This window comes from Mytilus galloprovincialis, chromosome 10, assembly GCF_965363235.1.
Source record: "Mytilus galloprovincialis chromosome 10, xbMytGall1.hap1.1, whole genome shotgun sequence".
NCBI classification, from domain to species: Eukaryota; Metazoa; Mollusca; class Bivalvia; order Mytilida; family Mytilidae; genus Mytilus; species Mytilus galloprovincialis.
This window is the reverse complement of record NC_134847.1, coordinates 82,602,656-82,621,675: the sequence shown is the minus strand read 5'-3', so window position 1 is coordinate 82,621,675 and position 19,020 is coordinate 82,602,656. Positions and strand designations below refer to the sequence as shown.

Below are 19,020 nucleotides of genomic sequence, written 5' to 3'. Positions count from 1 at the left end.
GATTTGGATCTTGATGGAGCGTTGCCTTGCATCTGGTTTATTAACGGAAATTAATTATTAAATCTGCAATGAAAAGAGCACATTTAGCATGTTAAGGGTTCAACGAAATAACAATTCATTTTTATAGGTGGTATAATGTATCTAAAATCCGAACATAAAGAATTTGAAACAAAAGCTAACAAATTTCATCCTTTCTTTGTACATCCTATTTGTATAATTTTATTGATACATTTTATTGCTGTCAATGAGTTATGATGACAGCAACAAACCCTTAAATTAAAATTTTGGCAAGATTATGTAGTACAGTAGTATACAGAGGGTAGGGTAGAACAATGCAATTGTCAAAGGAACATAAACTGACCTATAAAGGTACGTAGCTCATCAATGAACTCTAAAATAAATGTTCACTTCAGAAAAAGAAAATACAACTTTTAAAATAAGCTTTGTCGCCAGTGTTAACCACGAGTGATTTAACTCCTGAAAGAGTCCTTACAAATTAAACCGAAACATGTATAATTTACTGAATATGTTATGAAACCAGGACTGAAAATAATTTTATTTCATATTGTAGGTGAGTAAGAATCACAAACACCTGGTTATGTTAATAATTCACAAAAAAACATCCACTGATGAAAAGAATGCAATTGTGAATTTAAATAATAAAATATTGAAACAAAATCGCATGCAAAATAAACCCTGGTTGTCTGGAAATCCCAAATTGGTATACTTAGGAGTGCATTTATCCCCAATGTTCGGCTCAAAATGGTCTAAAATAATGGAACTTTATACGACTGTCATACAACTGAGATGTTTAGCTAGCACTAAAAATTCATTATCTATTACATAAGAAAATGCCTGTACCAAGTCTGGAATATGACAGTTGTTGTCCGTTTGAGCTTTTGGATTTGCCGTTTGGTTAGGGACTTAAAGTTTTGAATTTTCCTGGGATTCCAGTAAGTTTACCTTCTAGATATATTTCTCTTTCACTCAAAATTTAAAATATTTTGTTCGTTAGTTAAGGTAAACACCAAGAGTACCCTTTTTGTCAGAGTAAGGCTCCTTGTACTTCTTAATTTACCGTTTAAGACAGTAGAAGCCTATGAATTAATTGATTATTCTTAAAGTTCTGGTGTACGAACAATGGATTTTTTGGCCAATGGCGTTACGTTTTATTAAATCCTAAACCAATCCAAATCTTTTTGTGTACGTTTTAACCACAATGTATTATATTCTGAAATGGCGAAATGGTGGTTAGACACCTGTACACATTAATTGTACTGAAATTTCCATTATATTATAAATATGAAAATTATTTTAAAAAAGTATCCTTTATTTGTAAAATGCAAGCCCATATATCATATTTGAAGTTTTCTCAGATTCATAAAAAAAGGTTGGCTGACGATATAAATCAGAATTGAAATTTGTCCTTGTTCACACTTCCGCTGTTTTTCCTCGTTTATTATTATGCACTCATATATCATATCAATACAAATCAAAATAGACATTTTGATAATAAATAAACTCATCATAAACTCATCATAGATACCAGGACTAAATTTTGTATATACGCCAGACGCGCGTTTCGTCTACAAAAGACTCATCAGTGACGCTCGAATCCAAAAAAGTTAGAAAGGCCAAATAAAGTACGAAGTTGAAGAGCATTGAGGTCCAAAATTAAAAGGGTGGTAAAATGTTATTTTAGTGCAACGTATTTTGCCATTTTTATTTCACATGCAGCCGTGAAAAGGTTCGTTATTCACCGTGTTTCGTGAAACCGGTAAAAAAAACAATCAACGTGCAAGAAATTTTTAATTGCTTGTTCATTTTATTTCACGTTCTTCCGTGCAGATACCCTCTTTTCACGCCCCTCTAATAACAACCTTCTATATGTGTCCGAGATGCTTCGTCTATATGTCTGATAATAGTCTAACATTACAGACGACAATGAGTTCGATTCCTAGTGACGGTCGATAAAACTTTAATAAAATCGATTATACTTTTTAACAGAATTACGTGCATTACAGTTACAGATGCGTTGGTTCTAGAACAGAAATTCTAGTAAATAGATAGGCCGACATTATGGCTATTAGTATTGTATAATCAACACTAGCATGATGGCACATACCAAAAATATGTGTGGGTTGTTGTTTTTTTGTTTCGTGTTGCTTATATCTACTATCTTATAGACTGTTTCGTCGATTTTTGTTTTGGCCCCGGTTTTGATTTTCCTCTATTATATTGAAATATTTTCTTGAAGCGTACGTGTTCATCTGAATTTGTAAAAATGAACTTGGACGATACATTTCTCTATTTCTCATGTTGTCTTTCCTGCACCTCTTAAAGCTTAAAATCATGTAAGAAACGTAAGGATCACGCCTTAACCTATACTGACATAGTGACTTTTTCCTTTAAATAACCTTTGTGCATACACAAATTTAGGGAAAAGAATGTCACCTATTTCTTACAATTTCAGTTGTCGAAGATGTAGAAGACAATATACATATATTGTCTACGTTATAATTGTTAAATTGAATGACATAATTATAAAACTAGAATATTATTATTATTATTTATATTTGTATGTTTTATTTATATTTTAAAGGAAACAATATGTAAAACCAATATTTGTACTCGAATTCTACCATGATAGCATGCATCGATTAGTTAACGATTGCAACTGGAATTTTTATGCAAACTAAGTTGTTGTTCTGGTCATCTCTGATTTCCCATTTTACTGTCAAACGGAGCTGAAAAGTGAAGTTAGATTAAATGATTGATCATGCAAAAAAGTTGATAAAGAAAATAAATCATAATGAATAAAATGTTAGATTTACAAATATTGTGACATCGGGAATATTTGGTATAGTATAAATAGAAATATAATTTGTGTATGCTTTTATATCTCTACCATAGTACTTATACAATCTCGACAGTTCTCAAATCCAGATGACTTTAACATAGTGACTCAACTCCGAAATAATTGTGGTAGTCTTATACATCGTTTATACATAGTCCGTTCCTATGTTGCCGTGTGTTTTGAAGCAGTGCAGTGTTTTTGGTGTTCTGTTTGGTTTCCTTTTTAAGTTGATGTGTTACCCTTAGTTTTGTTTTATTGACCCGGATTTGTTTGGGTTCAATCGATTCATGACTATTGAACAGCGCTATACTACTATTCCTTTTATATGTAGGATAATCGCTTGTAAAACTGTTTTAGTAGGGTTTAAGAGTAAAGTTGTGTATTATGTAGACTGTTTAATCTCATGTTTTTTTTTATGTGTATATAAGTAGATATTATTAATGTTGATAAACTAAACTTCAGTTGAAAGTTGTCTTTTTAGAAACATATGTCAACACTGTTTAAAAATCGATGATTGAATCAACTTCACGCGGACCAACACATAAAAAGGACAACATTCGAAAGTTGTAGATCAGATTGCCTTAATATCATACATTATACGTGGCTTATGTACCCTGACATACATATACAAAGTGAGCATAGTTGACGGTTGGGAACTATTCCCAAAAGAGATGACATTAGTTTCAATTTTCCATAATGACCTTTCAATTTGTGTGAACCAAAATTTCTAACGGCACTTTCATATGCAGTATATATTCTTCAGCTATATACGTTTCACCATTTAGGAAAATCCGATAACATTCTTTACTTTCTGTTAAGTTTTTGTCAACTTGTGTCCTTTCGTCTCTCTTTTGGTGTTTCTCAGTGTTCAACTTTTGGGTATCGTCTCGCCATTGGTTTTACCTTTCATCCATTGTCATCTCTTTACATTATATATAAAAAAAAATATTTGAATTAAACCTTTCTAACTTTTAATTGATAATTCATAATAAAACTAGCATTAAGATTAATTAAACTCAAACATACCAACGGGTATTTTCTATCGACAGGCAATGTATTAGTATAGTGGATTATCTCCCCTTTGGTAATATTACAATGGTTGACATTGCTAATGCAAGCGTCCTCTGTGACTCCATTAAAACGAACACCCTCCTCTCCATCCGTGCTAAGAAGATGAAGAAAAACTTCGGCGACACCATTAAGTATACCATGAACAACTGTTGTGACTTTGTTTGTATTAACATCTGGAAAGAACATACAAGTGGTTTTTATAAACCTTTCGTGTTGTTAAAAAATATTTGTTAAAATTGTTCTATTGTACCACTTAATGAAATTCAATGTGAAATTATAAGCTACATATTATATAGCCCACGAACTGTAATTTCTTTTTTTTTTTTAGACTTTTATTAGTTTGGACAAACGTTTTACATTGTTATAAATCAAATATGAAAGTTTAAGTCAAATCGATGTTCATGAATTTGACAGCTAGTGACACTTTAATACAGGATAATTCTAGATAAAATGTATTCCTTAGTCACTATAGTGTGCTGACTTTATTTTTTTTTATCGTGATCGGGATTCTTTATTTTCTATATACCAAATTTCAATTGTTTTCTCATGAATGCATTTATAATGGTTTATGTGAGAAATTTTGAAAAGATTATAATACTATTTTGAGTATGAATACGTTATTTTTCTTTACTTCTTGTTTAAAATTCAAAGAATAATTCAGCTGGACTGCCGCAACGGTAGGTCAACAGTTGCCAACTTGGTTTATGAAAGATGGCCTGCTTCTTCAGTTATTAAATACTCACTTGAAGTAAAGTTTGTTGATATTGAAACATTTGTTCCACGTTGTAGCCTACAGTTATTGTGAGCATCGACTCCAGCACAACCGATATCAATCGATTTCAATACTCCAGTTTTACTATGAGTTGAACTTGGACCTGTTAAAAAGATATGATAGAAATTGCAGTGTCATTGCGAAGTATTGTTAATCTTGACAAGCTTCGAGCTGGTCATTGTCCATGGTAGTAATCGGAATATTTATATATTTAAAGAAACTGCTAGAAGAGTATCCTAAGTGTTACATCAATGACATTATTTGTTAGTCTATATGAGTAACAATGTTGAACATAATAAATTGAGGCAAAGAACCAGTCTTAGTTGTCTTAAAAGAGAGAAAAACGATAACAAACTCATTCGTCGGAAATAAACTGACCAAGACCAAACGACAAACAAAACACAACATAGTTTACTAAAGAATGAGTAACATGAACCTCCGTGAAATGGATTTCTTACGGTCAACTACATGTTACTCGCGGTACTGTCCGTAAAATGCAAGAAGGGATGACTTCAACTTAATTAAGGTCTAATGTGATATTTTCTTGCTTCGCTGTTTCAAACAGTCGGAAATGTTTCAATATAGAGTCATCAATGTTTGACACTTTCTCCATAAGGACTCTGTAGACTATATGAGTTCACAAAGAAACGTTTTGTTTTGAAAATAAATAACAATGAAACAGGATCATCATTGATTAAGGAATTCATACTTTTCCTCAACACAACAGACATTATCTTTTTAAATTGACACCAGAAGGAAATTTTTTACATCAGTAAGCTGCAATGCAAGGAAAAATGTCATATCCTCACAGATCAATTTTTATTATTTCTTTAGTGAAAAATTACTCCTCGTGCATATGAATGAAGCTAAGCAAAGAACTTGACGAAAAGAATAAAAAGAAAATCAAGTGATATGATATGAAACAAGGATGCCTTTTTTTTAGGGGTGGGAGGGAGTATACACCAAGCAGGCGACATCTAACAAGAAGTCAGAACGTGGCAACGAATGGTAGTGCATTAGTTTGTGTTGACTTTAATCAGTTGAATTAAAAGTACATAATGTACGTAACAAGACAAGTTTCAAATTGAAGCTCAAAGACAAATTATTAATTGTAAAAATGTGCAGTTGTTTATGAAGGGCTTGGTTTACCAACTTATAATTTTGTCCCTTATAATCTGAGTTTTATTTTAAATATAACGTTTTCAAAATTTGATTTTCGAAACATGATGTATTTATGTTTGACACGTAGGATGAAATTAGTAAGAATCTGTTTTTGTGCATATTTTGCAAAATTGATGACTCATTGTTTTCTGTAAAATAAACAATGGCGCATCCACTCACTACTACATATTTTTGCTGAAAATTTCTATTCGTACTATATTGTTTACTGTATAAAAAAAATGGGCAAGGAGTGACGCAACATATTAAATCATGATAAAAAAAGTTTTACATTTCTAGAAAAAAAAACTAATATGAATTTAGAAAGAAAAACCTATCCCTGTTTAAGACTAATATATTTGTAAATTTATATGAAGCTGCTATACAATTATTTTATTATAAATTAAGAACATAAGACATAAAACAATACATACACTTTAGATTTTCTTAAACATCTACATTTATAAATAAAAATACACATTTACCGGGTCTTTTATTTATCAACTAAAACTGAGAACAAAGGTATGTATTTTAATTATGGTGTTGATATTAAACTAGTTTTATTGGAAAACAAAAATTGTTTCTGTAAATATAATTCAGTTATAAATTTGTAACGTAGTCACATCAATGTTACTACATATGTATAAAGATAGTCAACATGTTACAATGCAATGTTTGGTTCCATTCAAAATCATAGTTAACTCACCGCATTCGTGGTAAAGTGGTTTGCTACATCTAACAATATAACAACAGCTAGCCAGTAGTATTATAAAAAGGTACTTCATAGTAACAATGCAACGTGTTTTTGTATAAAATTCAAAGAATCTGGGAGTCAGAATTATTTAACAATCACCGTAATCACAAATTTATACTACTTCAAACAATGGGCTGATTTGTGGTATCCAATTGAGTTTCCATAACAGTATGGTCCCATATTCAGTTAAAAAGTCAAGTCATGCTTATCATTTGTATTCTCAACAATAGTTCTCGTACGATGTTTGTTATCCTGACATTCAGATAAGCTGTTAAAGTGCAAAACCTTAAGCTAGATATTAAGTTTGCGTTTATACGTGAAGCGATATTTTCATTCAAGTATTCCAATATTTTAAAGACACTAATGTGTGTTTTAATGAATGGAATGAAATAAAAAGCAGGATTTAGAAATAAATACATGTGCGTTAATGTATAATTCCTAATTAATGTTTTTCGTGTTGTTGGGGTTTTTATTCAAACAAAACTCTCTGATGTTACAAATTATTAAATAAATAAAGTAAATTACAAAATTCGTATCTCATCTCATACAAATAAATACAAGAGTTTCGCTACCGTCATATACATGATATAGGTAATGGTTCCCTTTTTATCTAACTCCTTTTCAGTGTTGTAATACGTTTTTTAGTGAATAATCGTTGATATACTTACTTATTGTAACTAAAGCTATGGTGTTATTTATAAATCGTCTTTATGCAAAACTTTGAATTTTTGGAATAAGGCTTTTTTAATTTCTACCTTTATAAAATACCTTAGCACCTATAAAAATGTAACTTTCAGGGGCAATACCCCCAAAACAGTTTGTCAATTTATATTGTGGATATAATGTAACATGTTAATAACTTTTGAAGGAAGATTTTTTTAATCTCTTTCCTTCAAGTTTCAAGATAACATAAAACAAAACTATGATAATAAAGACATAGGCATTTCTGGCACAACAACAACAATATAATTCTTAACATAGCTTCTATGATATCTAAAATAATAGCAAATAATGGAAAACGATAATCTAATTTTAAAGGGGGATTAACTCCAAAACAAAATGTATGATGCCCTTCAATTGTTTAGGGTAGACCTTGTAGACAGGTGATGATTTTTTTTCAATTCAAATTAATTTCATATCATCTCCGAACTGCAGGCGAAGTAAAAAAAATACAAAACCTAAAGGCTACATAAAAACTAATGCATATAATCAACTCCCCCTTGAAAAAAATCATTATGGGTTCTGCGGTACACTGTGTCTCGACTGCGATTGCTGCTATCAGTGTCATAGTGTGATGTTAAATTTTTTAAAAAGGGTCCATTTTACAGTAAAATATAGAATTGAAAAATTAATTGGTTAAAAACCGAAAATGAATGGAAGATTGAAATAAAAACTAAAATTTCACCTGTATATTTTCGAGACCTTGTAATTAATTAATTTGTAATATGTGGATAATCAGACATAGAGAGAGACCAGCAGAATGTGATTATAAAGAAACATTTCATTCAAAGCTTTAAACAAAGGCAACGGTAGTATACCCTTGTTCGAAACTCATAAATCGTAGAAAAAATCATAGAAAAAAACAAATCCGGGTTAAAAACTAAATTGAGGGAAACTCATCAAATATAAGAGGAGAACATCGACACAACAGAAAAACAACATTAAAATGTAACACACACAGGAACGAACTATAATATAAAAATGACTATTTTTCTGACTTGGTACAAGACATTTTAAGAAAAGAATGGTGGGTTAAACCTGGTTTTGTGGCATGCCCAACCTCCCGTTTTTATGGCAATGTTAAATATAACATTAAAATGACAACATTACATGACAAGAGTACAAAATCAGACATCGATTAGATTTGTTATGTTATAAAATCCGTGAACTTTCAGGAAAACTTTCTGTTCCGCAAATAACAGAGGAATACATCAATAAACCGGGAGACACAACAGAACCGAGTGCGATCAGTATTAAAATCAGGAATATAGTAAGATGTAAATGAGCCCTTGAAGAGTCAACACCGAAAATGAAATGGAAGAGGTAACTTTGGAAATCGTAGGAATATATTTCAACGATGGAGAAGAAAAGGGACAGACCGTGACTGAAGGAGAAACTAACAGATATTTGAGGATAATGGACTATAGGCACATTTGTAGTAACTGTTGTATGAAAGTTGGACACATTCAAATAAGTTGCAAGAAACAAAAGAGTTAATTAGAGGGTAGTAAAACAAAGAACTGCTTCCCTAGCGGGAGTGTAAAGTATATGTAGTTGTTAATGTTCCCAATCAGTGTCATGTAATATCAGAATTATGTATGATTTTTCATGTAATGTAGATTTAGCGAATATTTATGTTGTGTTTAATAATGAAGAATATGTATTCAAATGTTTAGATAATATGCAGTTATCCAAGTGTGATATTATACGACTTGAATATTGATGGAATAAATATAGTAGAAGGCTAAAATAAAGACAAAAAATATCAATATATATTTAAAGTAAAATAAAAGTGAGAATGAGAAATTACAGATTCTTTTTCAGGATTAAAGTCTATATTTCCATTTTCTAATGACCTGCTTTCCAAAACTATCCTTATTAAACAATTGATATTGGTCATAGCAATCTATCAATGTCTGTTTAAACTCCCATTCAGTGATAGAAACGTATTTTTTAAAATATAATACAATATTGTATGATCAATGGATTCTAAGAGTCTATACTCTGCTCCAAAAAGTGTTGGTTCTGAAATATGTTGATTATATATATATATATATAACACTGTGCATCGATTGTGGACGGATAAATGAAGTAATGAAAAAGGACGTTTATCTAATCCTTTGAACAGACGAAATGTTAGACGCTGTTAAAATTTAAAAATATATTATACATTTAAATATGTGTCAATGATGCAATCAAGTACTTTTCATTGGAGCTAACCAAGAAAAAAGCAGCTTTTTCTGTGGTCCTTGTGGATTTAATTTTATGCGTTTTTGATTTTTGCTCCTAACGTTCAACCGTCTCTTGGATACATTCCTGTCTTGATAATCCTACCTTCGTTTAAATCAACGATATCATCTTTTTCTCTTAAATGTTCTTTGAACAAGTGTCTTTATTATATTTCGTGAGTCGCTGTCCTTCAGACACTTGTCAAAAAATAAATATCAAAGAAGTCAAATTATTTAATTTCACATTCAGATATATTGATGATGTTACTTCCATCAACAATCCAAACTGCTCTGAACTAGAAATTAAAGCAACAACAGACACGGCTCCCTCTGCCTTATTTATAGACTTATACCTTGAATTTGACATACACGGGCATCTCAGTACCATAACCTATGACAAATGAGACAATTTTAATTTTGAAATCATCAATTTCCCCCCATCTTAGTACTAATATACCTACTTCACCTGCATAAAGCATATACATTCCCCAACTTATTCGGTATTCAGAGCTTAGAGCTGCTACTTGGATTTTGTAAAAAGTCACCAGTGTCTGAGCAGAACGTTTATGAACCAGGGGTATGTCAAAGAACGACTAATCCTTTTTCTAATAAATTTCATCAGAGGATATGTTGATAAATATATTCCGTATCAACTTCACAAATTAAACATGAATTCATTGAAGTATAGAATCTTTGTGCTGATGTTGTTTATCATCTTAATAATGTGTTATAGTATTCTTTTATTTGTCTTTTTGAATCTTATTTTAACTGTTTAGTCAATTTTTTGTATTATCCATTTGAATTCGCTCTGTACTTTTACATCATTGTGTAATTGTGCTTTGGTAAATGTTATATTTTCTTGTATTTCATGCTTGCTAATTTGCTTTGTCTATATGCCTTTTTGTGTTTCTTTGTTACATGTGCCGTGGCTCTGTTCTTGTACATTTCGTCTTTGTGTATTTGTGCTATGGTAAAATTTAGTATTATTGTCTTTCATTTTTGATCATGTGCTATGTCTATTTTCCTTTTTGTGTTTCTTTGTTACATTTGACGTGGCTCTGTACTTATACATCCTGGCATTGTCTTATGCTAAATTTTCGTATTTTTGTCTTTCATATTTTGCTATTGTGCTTTGTATATATGCCTGTGATTGTTTCTTTGTTACATTTTTTTTATAGTGATTAAAATTATAACACAATGTTGACTGGTGTTCTCACATTTTTGACATTTGAACCTATTATGTCTATTTGTTTTGTTCACACATCGTTGTCAATATAATTGTACTATATTCGACTGTCATACAAGTGAAATGTTTAGCTAGCTATAAAACCAGGTAAAATCCACCATTTTCAACATTTGAAAATATATGTACCAAGTCAGGAATATGACAGTTGTTATCCATTCGTTTGAGCTTTTGATTTTGCTTTTGATTAACGACTGTCCGTTTTGAATATTCCTTGAAGTTCAATATTTTTTTCTCCAAGAAAATTGGTATGAAATAAAAGGTGATTGCACTGTAAGAGTGCATGTTATGCTATTCTTGGCAGTCATATTATCAAAAAATACATAAAGAAGATATTTTATATTTTTATTTAGAATTACTGCTAGTATTAATAACATGTTTGTTTCATTTGCAAATTTCACAACCATGTACTATAATAGTAAGTAGTTAAATAATCAAATTGTGGAAACTTATGGTCAGATATGTGGTAAATTAATCATATTGTGGAAACTTATGGTCAGATGTGTGGTAAATTAATCATATTGTGGAAACTTGTGGTAAAATAATCGCATTGTCGAACTGAACTGTGTGGTTTTGAATTCAATTATCATTACTTAGAACTGAAATGTGGTTAAGTTAGAATATTACGAAACTGATGCAGAATTTAGATAAACATCAAATATTTGAGCTATACATTTGTAAAAGTTGACATTTATTTTAAATTTTTTTTAAACTTAAAAAAGAAAGGAATCCGAAATAATTTAGAAAGCCTGAATAGTGATGATTACATGCTAGGTGGTTGGTCAGTTTAATATCATCACAAAAGGGAATCAAGGAAATTCAGTAAATGTTTAATCCAACTGCTATAGCATTCTTACATAAAACTAAGTATTATTTATCTATAATCCATTCATTAGTTAAAAGTATATATTTGTTGGAGAAAAGTAATTATTTGACTGGTTAAACAGACAATGAAGAAATAGTTAACCTGATAAAAGGTAATTTATAAGAAGATGTATTTTAAAGTTGTTCTTACAATATTATTTTTTTTTCTCAGTTAATGCAGTTTATAAAGTATAAAGAATCTTTAAGAAATGTTTAGATAAGTGTTCAGTTTATTAGAACTTTCATATCAAATGATAGATTTTCAATTTCGTTTTCATTATCATCTTATCTTTGATATTTTGTATTGACTTACTTTTAAATGCATTTCAATTTCTCCCTGCAATGTTTTTTTAAAATTGTCATCAGGTATCACATGTCGCTCTTTATTTTGTAATTTACTAAAAAAAAACAAAGTGATTTAAAACACTGGTTACGTTAAATTCTAAATAATGTCAAATTGCAAGAAATACTTAGTTTTGTTAGAAAGTTAAAATTAAGGTATTTAAGATGTACCTTCGATAATGACCTAAAAAAGATTTTTTTCAATACTATGTTATTTTCTTCATATACAAAACAAGTCACTTCGAATATTTCAAATTTAACATTGTCCCATCAAACGTAACTTGGGCTCAAATGAAAATTGACACTCATGTAGAAAAAATAATGTAAAATGGCAATAGAAACTATAACATGATTCCTTATATTTAAAATAATGTTCTTGCATACCTTCCAGTCTATGTTTAAATAACTCTGAAAAATATTGTCAAACTAAGTCCTCTCCAAGTATATTTTAGGGTGTATGTTTTTCTGCATATTAAGAATAACTTAAACCATTTTATATTGTTTATAAATCTCCGTAAAAAAGGAAATGTGAACAAATCTTTGCAATACTGATTTACTTCAAATATGCTAATATAGAATTTGATCACCCTTAATCTGACCTATATAGATATAGGAAGATGTGGTTTAAGTGCCAATGAGACAAATCTCCATCCAAGTAACAATTTATAAAAGTAAACGATGATATGTCAAGGTACGGCCTAAAAAAAGGGAGTCTTGGCTCACATAAAACAGCAAGCTATAAAGGTCACGAAGAATTACTAGTGTAACACCATTCAAACGGGGAAACCAACGGTCTAATCTATATAAAAACGAAAAACGAGAAACTATAAAATGTATTTGAAAATTTTGTTTTCATTTGAATTATAGAACACGTTTCTTTTATCCAAACTCGTAGTAGTTAACTTTCTAAATTCAAATATCAAAAATAATTAAATTTAGAATGAAATGTCTAAACTGTTCTAATGGCAGTTGGGATTTGGAGCATTGTAAAAAAATATGGTCAGATTGTTAAATAGAATGGCATAGTCATATAAATGATAAAACTAATGTTTGTACAATTTATTAATATTTTAGCATGTTTAAAGAAAAACATATGTAAACACAATATTTGGAATCAAAATGCTACTATGATAGCATGCTCCGATTAGTTAACGATTGCAACTGGAATTTTAATGCAAACTAGGTTGTTGTTCTGATCATCTCTAATTTCCCATTTAACTGTCAAGCGGAGCTGAAATTCAAAATTAGATTGAATGATTGATCCTGCCAATTAATCGACAAATAAATCATAGGAATACATAAGTGTATATGAGTAGATGTTATTGATGTTGAGTGATGAAAAACTAATCTGAATGAGAAAAGTTGACTTTTAAAAACATAAGAGGGTTGTCCGTAAAGTTCGTGGACAAGCTGAAGTCTGCGTAAAAATAGCATTTCAGGTAAATTATTTTAGCATATTTGCTATATTGAACTATATTCTAGTTCGATTATATCAATAAAGGCAACAGTAGTACACCGCTGTTCAACCTCATAAATCCATGGACAAAAAACAAAATCGGGGTAACAAACTATAACTGAGGGAAACGCATTAAATATAAGAGGAGAACAACGACACAACACTACAATGTAACACACACAGAAACGGACCAAGCATCAGACAAAATCCCACGAGAATAACAAATATAACATCAAAACCAAATACATGAATTTGGGATAGACAAGTACCGTGACACGTCTTATCGCAATGTGAATTTACACTCAAAAATAAGAGAAAACAAACGACGCAACGTTAAAATGTAACACACACAGAAACGAACTTTAATATAACAATGGCCATATTCCTGACTTGGTACAGGACATTTTCAAAGGAAAAAATGGTGGGTTGAACCTGGTTTTGTGGCATGCCAAACCTCCCTCTTTTATAGCCATGTGAAATATAACATTAAAATGACAACTCAACACCACAGGACTACAATATAAATAAATTTGAGAACACAATTGACAAAGAAACACACGAACAACAGCCAACAAAAGGCAACAAGTTCAAAATTTTAATACGCCGGAAGTGCATTTTGTCCACACAAGATTTACTAGTGACGCCCAGATTCTGAAGTTTGAAAGCCGAAACAAGCACAAAGTCGAACAGCATCGAGGACCAAAAGATTAAAAAAATTGTGCCAAAAACGTCCAGGATTTTCTGTTAGTTACCAGAACATCCCTATTATATAGAGTAATATATACTTTTGCAAACAGTAAATTTGTAAATATTTATCAATATTTGCCCAATTTCAAATGCGAAAACATAACACTTACTTCATACAAGTATAAGCAATAGGCACCCGGATCATGGCGAAAATATCACAAAACATGCAAGCTGTTGTTTTCATATTTTTGTTACTTTAAGTTTTCAAATTCGCCAAAAAATACATGAAACTTACATTGTGACGTCGACAATAGTCTTGACGTTAAACCTGCTAATTTGAATAGTCAAAATGGTGTAAAAATCTAGATTTGAAACATTGAATCCAGAATCGGTATCTTTGAAAAAAGGAAATTTACGGAAAAGGTGGAGCACCGGGCGGTTATAAAGTTTTGTGTAGACTTCGGAAAAACGCCAAAAGAAACACACAAATTCTTCAAACAGTCTTAGGAACGTAGAAAAGTTAGTCGTTCATTGGTGTTCAAGCGCCACACAAGGTTTAGGGACAGAAGAAATAATTTTGAAGACGATGAGCTGGAAGATAGGCCATCTTCCACGGAATCAGATGAGACAAAAGACGAGGTCTGAATAACAGTTTGTTAAGTTGTAGACAAATGTTATATTTATAAAACTACAGCGCACCACATGTTAGCAAATGATTTAAAATATGAATGAGTATGTGCTTGATAGGTACCGCGACTTCTTACAGCAGAACATTTAACAAAATGAATGGAATTGGCAAATCATTTTTTTTTTAGTTTCTCGTGGTGGCATACGCTTTCCAGACAGAATAATTAAAACCGACGAAAGCTGATTTTATAACTACGATCCAGAAACTAAACAACATTCCTCAAGACAATGCACCGGCCCTACTTCTCTAAAAACCCATCTAGAAATTGATTTACTTGGATTCGAATTTTTCAAACATCCTCCGTATAGCCCTGACTTATCGACTATGGATTTTGCGGTATTCCCGTATATCAAATCTTTTCTCCGTGGACAAAGGTTCGACGATTTACCTAAACTAAGACATGAAGTAATGAACAAAATCTTTACAATAATCACACAAAACTGGTTGAGAAAATATTTGATGACTGGTTAAAAAGATTTAAAAAATGTGTTTCTTTGAAAGTAGACTTCGTTGAGAAAAGTTAAAACGTGACGTCATTGAAAGGCGAACGTCGGAACGTCGGAAATAATTGTTTGGGTCCTCCGGGTGAGAGTTTTGTACCATTTTTAAATTGATAAAAATACAATTATTTAAGTAGGTAGTGAAATAACATTTTGTACACTTAATCAGTAAATCATGAAATTAGTTATATACTTGTTTTATCTATTTCGGACGGATAAATAATATTTTATAATGAGATTGTCCTCAAACTTTACGGATAACCCTCGTATGTCAGCATTGTTTAAAAACCACTGGTTGATTTTGGAAGGTTATAAAACTTTTCACAGACCAATACATAAAAAAAGACATCTTTCAAAAGTTGATTTCACACATTATACACGCCTTGTATACCCTGAATTAAATATAAAAAGTGAGAATAGAAGACAGTTGGGAACTTATTCACCTAAGAGATGACATTAATTTTAGTTTTCCATAAATGAACTTTGAATTTGTGTTAACCACAAATTCAAACGGCACATGTATATGCAGTTTATATTCTCCAGTTGATATGATATTACAGTGATATACGTTTCTACTTATGATTTCCGTAATGGTACTATGGTTATGATAGTTCTTAATAGTAAAACAAACGTCATTTTTGACTGTAAATAAACAGATGCCATCATGATTTGTTTGATAGTTATCGGTTATCTGTATGTAAGATTATCAGTTAATCGTAGGTAGTAGCAACATGCAAGAAAAACACAACAGCAAGAGGTGCTAGCCATTCCGGAGAATCCGATAAAATATTCAACCTTATATTCAGGTTTTGTCGACTGTTTCCTGTTGTCTCTTTTTTGGCTATGATGTTATCTCAGACACGGTGTCCGACTTTTGAGTATTGTCGCCCCATTGGTCCAGTCTTTCCCTCCTTTATCATCTCTTAGCAATGTTGTTTTTGATTTGTTTTTCTATTTTGTATTGAATCTTTCGACATTTCAATTGATAATTCATAATAAAACCAGCCTTAAGGTTAACTAAACTAAAACATACCAGCGGGTAATGAACGTCGACAGGCAATGTATTAGTATAATGAATTATCTCCCCTGTGGTAATATTACAATGGTTAACATTACTAATGCAAGCGTCCTCGGTGACTCCGTTAAAACGAACACCCTCCTCTCCATCCTTGCTAAGTAGATGAAGAAAAACTTCGGCGACACCATTAAGTATACCATGAACAACTGTTGTTACTTTGTTCGTATTAACATCTGGAAATAAAATACAAGTGACTTTAATAAACCGTCATATCATTAAACAAGATCTGTTAAAATTGTGCTATTGTATTGCTTAATGAATGTGAAGTAATAAGAGGCTGGTTCTTTATACGGTATTCAATACCATTTTTGTAGTCGATTGCTTATTGGATTTTTTTCTTTGTCATAGGTAATAACAATTTGAATATTCAAGAAGGGATAATGACAATCATATCAAAGACGTAAATATAAGTTAAACGTGTAGAAAAGCATTGAATGATCCCAACATGTTTTTGTTCATTTAATCATTATGCAATTGAAAGTACGCTATGGGGCATCTTTATTTGAATATCGATATCATTAGCCATTTCTTCAGACAAATTCACCAAACGAGTAAAAAACTTAATCAATATTTGTAAGGTTTTTTTTGTTTGATTATACAAAAACAAAAACTAATCAACTGATTTGACGAACTAAGTTTCTATTTCCTGGTACAAACTCGATCAAAAAGATTATCTAAATTTCATCTGTTACTTCTTGTTAAAATATGTTTTTACATATTTAAAAGAATTATTCTTATATGACGCTTTCTGTCAGAAATTTTGAATGCGCATGACCGGCATATTAAAGGGTAATACTATTTTGAGAATGGATAAGTTATTTTTCTTTACTTCTTGTTCACAATTTAAAGAATAAAGAAAGCAGTCTTCATTCGGACTTCCGCAACGATCGCTTTTCATTTGGTATTCATAAAGGGACCTGCCTTGTCAGTTATTAAATACTCACTTGAAGTAAAGTTTGTTGATATTGAGACATTTGTTCCACGCTGTAGTCTACAATTATTGTGAGCATCGACTCCAGCACAACCGATATCAATCGATTTCAATACTCCAGTTTTACTATGTGTTGAACTTAGACCTGTTAAAAAGATATCATAGATAGTTGCAGTGTCATTGCGAAATATTGATAATCTTGACAAGATTCGAGTTTGTCATTTGTTTTTACATGTGAATGTCCATGTTAGTAACTTTTAATTGTACAAATTTGTATTTGCATATAAAGGGCTCGGTTTAGCACCTTATCATTTTATCCCTTATAATTAGACATTTTATTGAAAACTATTACTTTTGTAAATAGAAGATGTTATATTCAGTAATAAACTTGTAACGTACCTTGCATATATCATATAAATGTTACTATTTATATATTTATAGCTAGTCAATATTACAATGCAATGTTTGGTTCCATTCAGAATCATAGTTAACTCACCGCATTCGTGGTAAAGTGGTTTGGTACATCTAGCAATATAGCAACAGCTAGACAGTAGTATAATAAAAAGGTACTTCATAGTAACAATGCAACGTGTTTTTGTATTAAATTCAAAGAATCTGAAAGTCAGAATTATTTAACAATCACCGTGATCACAAATTTATACTACTTCAAACAATGGGCTGATTTGTGGTAACCAATTGACTTTCAGTAACTGTATGGTCCCATATTCAGTTAAAAAGTCAAGTCATGCTTATCATTTGTATTCTCAACGATAGTTCTCGTACGATGTTTGTAATCCTGACATTCAGATAAGCTGTTAAGGTGCAAAACCTTAAAGTCATAAGAAACGAGTGACCGGTGAAAAATAATGTTCTTCCAATTCTTGAACTAATGCATACAAACATCCTAAACTTCGTCTTCTGTGCTCGAATTTATCATTTTTTTCGTGTAAATTTCGTATAATTGTCAATTTTTTTTCTCAATCGGTCAGTGTTGTTGTGAAAATATGGCAGGTAATTAAAGTTCGTGTTTTGAAGCCGAAGTTTAACGATTGTCACCTGTTTGTCAACAATTGACGAAAAATAAACAAAAAAGCATGGAAATTGAGCACGTGTTTAACATGTAAATTCAGATGTGGTCACCGGATTTTTACGAGATGGGTCACACTGAGGTCACCTTGCATACGGAAAATATGTCGGGGGAATAGCTTGCTGGAAGGAAGCTATTCAAATAAAGTAAACTTCTTCTAAATATGAATAAATTAAAGAATTTTCTTCAGAAAAAAGTATATGTACATAAGTTTTATAATGAAAACTATCCATTGAGTTATAAAAATCATATGCATTAATTTTTTTTGATTTGAGGTTTCTTATGACTTTAAGCTAGATATTGAGTTTGCGTTTATACATGAAGCGATATTATGATTCAAGTATTTCATTATTTTAAAGACACTGATATGTGTTTTAATGAATTGAATGAAAGAAAAAGCATGATTTAAAAATAAATACATGTGCGTTAATGTTAAATTCCTAATTAATATATTTCGTGTTGTTGTGGGTTTTTTTTCGGACAAAACTCTCTATTGTTACAAATTTGTAAAATGAATAAAGTAAATATAAATATCAGTTCGTATCGCATTTCATACAATACTCATAAATACAAGAGTTTCGCCA

At 30.9% G+C, this 19,020-nt stretch overlaps 2 long non-coding RNA genes and 1 pseudogene across 2 annotated transcripts; 1 reads left to right on the top strand and 2 right to left on the bottom strand.

The window, feature by feature from the left end:
- Positions 1-2,569: 2,569 nt before the first annotated feature.
- On the bottom strand, positions 2,570-6,698 carry LOC143048584 (uncharacterized). Its single transcript, XR_012969886.1, has 4 exons — positions 6,565-6,698; positions 4,672-4,803; positions 3,884-4,101; positions 2,570-2,747 (listed from the first exon to the last, which is right to left on the bottom strand). It is a non-coding gene; the product is annotated as an uncharacterized LOC143048584 (long non-coding RNA).
- A 6,397-nt stretch (positions 6,699-13,095) lies between these two features.
- LOC143048585 (uncharacterized) lies at positions 13,096-17,979 on the bottom strand. The gene is made up of 4 exons (XR_012969887.1): positions 17,846-17,979; positions 17,363-17,494; positions 16,374-16,591; positions 13,096-13,240 (listed from the first exon to the last, which is right to left on the bottom strand). It is a non-coding gene; the product is annotated as an uncharacterized LOC143048585 (long non-coding RNA).
- On the top strand, positions 14,356-15,311 carry LOC143048805 (uncharacterized; annotated as a pseudogene).
- Positions 17,980-19,020: the final 1,041 nt, after the last annotated feature.